Below are 5,752 nucleotides of genomic sequence, written 5' to 3'. Positions count from 1 at the left end.
AACAGATGTAGAGATCCTCAAAACCCTTGACCTAAACATTAAACACCAACCCAAAATTTGTGTTGTTGTCGATGCTTCAAACCTTCGGACGAGATAACCTAGAATCCTCACTATCTGCTACCCTTATCACATCTGATCATTGAACATCATTCCTTGCATATGCTTTAACTCGTATAATAACCAAAACCAGCTATCCTCTTACCCTTGAATATGAAGTTTCGGGATGACCCATACTTGGAAGGAAGCCATAACTGTTACGAATGCAAGTAGTCAGGGCATTTTAGGAAGGACTGCCTGCTACTAAAGAATCAGGGTGGCAATGGAAGGGTACTTATGATCACTGCAGGAGAGGCTATCCCGAAACCACCTACACTTATTGGTACATTTCACACCAACAATATTTAGGCTTCAATACTAATTGATGCTAGTGCCGATTAAATCTTTATCCCCCATGGGTTTCGAAACACGGCAAAACATAAAATTCTGCAAACTTAATGAAATCTATGCAGTAGATATGACAAAAGTAGTCGTTAATTGTCTCTTCACTATAAATCACGCCACTCATGAAGAAACTAAGGACCCTTGTTGGTAATCTATGATTGCCAAGTGTATACGTTAGGGTTATATATAATTAAGATTCAACAAACTTAGGATTTGTGGTTCCACTTTACTTCCTATTCCTTGTTTGGTTGAGGGCTTAGGGTAGAATCACTTATTCGACTGTCTATTCGATCTTGATTATATACAACTTGTATATACCAAGCGATTATATAAGGACCAAGCATGGATCATACCACGAAAGTACATTACTATTTATTGAAGCCTTTGTACTACCATGTAACATTCTGAAATTCAGTTAAAGCTATTTAACCCTTCTTTTTTGTCAAATTGTCAAGTTTAGCCCTTGAGTGAACTTCATAGCAAATGAGTACGTTGGGCATACTGGGGAGTACTCTACGTGTACTCATTCGCTTAATTTGGAAGCGGAATCACCTAGGTACACTGGGCGTACCCAGGGTTACGCTGGGCGTAGAGGGCGCAGATGCAAACCCTAATATTTGGCTTGTGCACTATATAAGGAATGCTAAGGCTTTATCCTCAGCCACCATATCAGAGAGTGAAACCCTAAGAGAGCATTTCCTGCGTCCTTGAGCTTGTGTGTGAGTGTTTTGGACTAATAGTGCCTTTTTGTGTGTGTAAAGAAGAAGCGGAGGAGCTTGTGGAGGCTAGGCTTGAAGTGCAAGTTTGGATCCGGGATCTTCAGAGGGAGGAGCTTCATCTAGAGGTATAAAGCTCAAAACTTTCCTCTTTATTTTGGGTTGGCGTTTCATGGACCATTTCTAGGGTTAAAAGTCCCAAAAGTGGAAACTTTATGAGTATAAGGGACTCCATGGACCTAGATCTCTCCCATTTCAGTGATATATGTGTTGTAGATCCATAAAAATCCCAACTTGGTCGTTGTTATGGGGTTATGCTTGAGTTATGAGCTTTTCTAGGGTTGGAAGTGGAATGTTATGGGTGTTGGTGACTATTTCAGCCATGCAAAGGCTTAAAGTCACCAACTTTATGGATTAAGAGCTTTAGGGAAGGCCAGATCTAGAAGTTGGATGTTTGTCTTAACTGTTTAAGACCCCAAAAGCTTAGGAGTCTGAAACTGGGAGTTACGCGGGCCGTAATCCCAGTATGCGCGGCGTTCGCGTTCCCCGTTTCTATGAGGTCATCAGGTACGCTCAGTGTACAAGTTGGTATGCGCAGCGTAACCCCGACGGTTGACTTTTGTTGACTTTTAGGGTTTGGTCAACTTTAGGGTCTTTGAGCCATAAGAGGGGTAAAATGGTATTTTACCCTTCTGAGAATGTTTAGAGAGGGATTTGTCTAGTCTTGAGAGTTGTATTGATTAGAGTGCTTATTCCATGTGATTAGGCGGAGGCTAGACCAAATTTTTACCGAGTTCGAGATTACCGAATTACCCGAGGTGAGTCTTCTCAGTATACTTTACCTAGAGTGATAATTAGAGTTATATGACAGAGTATTTTGTATGCCATTTATATGATGTGATACACTGCATTATTTCTATGTGATTTATGCTATGTATGTTACAGAGTTTACAGAGTTAGGACCGGAAGGTCCACAGAGTTAGGACTAGAGGGTCCACCGAGTTAGGGCCAGAGGGCCCATAGAGTTATAGCCTCGAGTGGCTAATATGTGTTGCATGTGGTATTTTAGGGAACTCACTAAGCATTTCTGCTTATCGTGTTTTGTGTTATGTGTTTCGGGTACCAGTGAGGATCGCGGGAAGGCGCCGGCATGATCAGTACACACATGAGGAGATTTTATACTATATGATATTGGAATGTATTTAGGGATTGATATGTGAAACTATGAGATTTTATAATATTGATGAATGAAAATATGTTTTAAAATTGTGAAAAATTGTTTTGAAATTTACGGTGTTAGAAGTTGGTATCAGAGCCTTGGTTTGAGGGATTCGGATGCACCTTCGAGTGCATTTGAACTCAAACTGAGGAATTAAGGAAAATTTTAAAATAAAACAAAATTTTTCTAAAAGAGTAAAAAGGATTTGAAAAAGAGCTAAGCAGAGCCGTGTGTACGATCAGCCAGCGCCCAAACGGTGATTTCCCAAAATACCCTTATATTATGTGTTATGAGATATGTGGTAATATGTTATGCATGCTAGAGTAAGCTACATATTCTTATTAGGACTAGAGTGTCCTGGTTTGTGATGCCTTAGCCTGGGGGTGTTACTGCTAGGAGATGCTTGAGATTGATTAGATAGCAGCGAGGAGCTTATGAGAGATCTGCTAGAGAGTAGATTATACGTAGTAAGAGTAGAGTACTTGGGATTTGGGGTCCTAGGAGGAGGACTTGGGGTGAATATTGATGGGGTGTGGACGGTAGTATTGGGCTCGTACTACTGAAGACACCGGAGCAGGGCGCATCCCAAGTAAGAAATCCTTGGGTTACCAAGGAATGAGTAGGGTTGAGTTATCGAGTGCGAGTATGCTCGAGTGAATCTCTGATATTTCTTATGTTGTATTTCAGATACATCAAGGTTATGAAACGCCACAGACCAGAGACCAGCGAGGTGAGTGATGAGGAACTCCGCCAGATGATCCACGAGGAAGTGGCTGCGGCTATCCGCGTAGAGATTCTAGAGATGTTCGGGTCTATTAAGACCACATTGATTGAGACTTTTGATCAGAGATATGCAACGGTTACCGAGGCTGTAGCCGCTGTAGCTACCGCAACTATTGCTGCTGCTAGACCTTAGGATGGTGATTCATTGCTGTTCTGGGAGTTCAGCAACATGAAGCCGCCAGAGTTTGATGGGACATAGGATCCGATTGCTGCGATGAGATGGGTTTATGACATTGAGGGATGCTTCTATACGTGTTCATGTCCGGAGCATCTAAGAGTTTGGTTCGCACTAAAACAGCTCCGCTTGGGAGCGAAGGACTAGTGGAAGTTTGTTACAGCACACTATTTGCTTGCTGAGCTTGCGGCGGTGACCTGGGAAAGGTTTACCGCCATGTTACGTGATGAGTACGTTCCCCCAATGAAGAGGGAGCGTTTGGCCCATGAGTTTCTGACCCTCAAGAAGGGTACTGAGTCTGTTACTGCGATCACCAAGATGTTCCATGAGAGGGAGATGTTCTGCCCTAAGCACGTGTCTATCGAGCAGGCACGCATGATTCGGTATCTTAGTATTTGGAGGAGGGACATACACGAGTTCGCAGCGAACTCGTCGTACCGGACATTTGCCGAGCTTCAAGAAAATGCTCGGAAGAGGGAGATAGAGCTGGAGACTCAGGCTAGAGAGGAGGTAGAGTCTCAGGGGAGGGATCGGCGACCGGCTCAGTCCCAGCCGACAGCCAAGCGGGCCAAGCCCGCCGATTCGAGATCAGGGAACCAGAAGGGTCGCACTTGTGGCAAGTGCGGCAAGGGTCATGAGGGGGTTTGCAGAGCAGGGTCTTGCTACAAGTGTGGCAAGGAGGGGCATATGGCCAAGGATTGCCCCAAGGGGTTCTCAGTCTCTTTCCACTGCAACCAAACCGGACACCGGAAGGCCGAGTGTTTGCAACTATGGGGGTCGATATAGGGAGCATCTCAGGTATCTGCCCCTGCTACCGTACGTGATACCGAGAGTCGGCCGGTGAAGGCCGAAGCACCGAAGGCATGAGGGAGAGCCTTCCAGTTGACCGCGGAGGAGGTCCATGCGGCGCCCGACGTTGTGGCTGGTATGTATTCTTTCATGTATTTATTTACGATGTTGAGATATTGTGCTTATTTTATGATCTGCGTAGGTACTTTTCTTGTGAATTCTGTACCTTCCTTGGTGTTATTTGACTCGGCTGCGAGTCGACCTTTTGTGTCATTAGCCTTTAGTCAGCACATCAGTACCCGTCGAGAGGCATTGAGTCGACCTCTGCGAGTTTCCATAGCTAAAGACCGAGTGGTGTATGCCACCGATGTGATTCGAGGATGTGTACTCGAAATCTTCGGCGTTAAGTTTCCGATTGACTTCGTCCCGATTGTGATGGGTGATGTCTGTGTCATCGTGGGCATGGACTGGTTGAGAATATTTGGAGCGGTTATCGACTGCGAGCGACAGTTGGTGACCATACGAGACCCTATTGGGGGAGTTCTTATGGTGTACGGAGAGGGTACCCGTTCTGGATCAACGTTCTGCTCAGCGGCCAGAGCAACGCAGAGTCTACAGTGGGGTTGTAGTGGGTTTGTGACTTATGTGATGGATGTGAGGGTTGGTGCGGAGAGACCGAGATTGATTGATGAGTTTATGATAGTGCGCGAGTTCCCGAATGTTTTCCCCGAGGAGTTGTCGGGTGCGCCTCCTGAGAGACAGATGGAGTTCCATATCGATTTGGTTCCGGGGGCAGCGCCTATCGCCTTGCGCCTCCAGAGATGCAGGAGTTATCCTCGCAGTTTCAAGAGCTGTTGGGGAAGGGATTTATTCGGCCTAGTAGCTCACCGTGGGGAGCACCGATCCTTTTTGTCAAGAAAAAGGACGGTTCACTTTGGATGTGCATTGATTACCGGGAGTTGAACAAGTTGACGGTCAAGAACCATTACCCCTTGCCGAGGATCGATGATTTGTTCGATCAGTTACAGGGAGCGTCTTGGTTTTCCAAGATTAATCTAAGATACGGAAATCATCATATGAGAATGCACGAGGAGGATATCCAGAAGACAACATTCAGGACTCGATACGGGCATTACAAGTTCGTGGTGATGCCATTTGGGCTTACCAATGCACCAGCGGCGTTCATGGATCTCATGAACAGATGTGTAGGCCAATGCTGGATCGTTCAGTGATCGTGTTCATTGATTATATATTGGTGTATTCGAGGTCCAGAGAGTAGCATGAGGAGCAATTGAGGGCGATCCTCGGAGTTCTGAGATCGGAGAGGCTTTACGCTAAATTCTCCGAGTGCGATTTCTGGTTACGAGAAGTCCAGTTTCTGGGGCATCTCATTAACCAGAATGGGATTCTAGTCGATCCGACCAAGATTGAGGCAATGATGAGTTAGGAAGTGCAGAGGTCCCCCACCGAGATGAGGAGTTTTCTGGGGTTGGTCGGCTATTATCGGAGATTCATTAAGGACTTCTCCAAGATCGCTGTTCCTCTCACCAGGTTGACCCGGAAGGGTGTGGTTTTTAGTTGGGTCCCAGAGCAGCAGACTTCCTTCGAGACACTTTGCCAAAGATTATG

This window comes from Lactuca sativa, chromosome 4 (genome assembly GCF_002870075.4).
Source record: "Lactuca sativa cultivar Salinas chromosome 4, Lsat_Salinas_v11, whole genome shotgun sequence".
Classification (NCBI taxonomy): domain Eukaryota; kingdom Viridiplantae; phylum Streptophyta; class Magnoliopsida; order Asterales; family Asteraceae; genus Lactuca; species Lactuca sativa.
Note: the sequence above shows the minus strand (reverse complement) of the source record.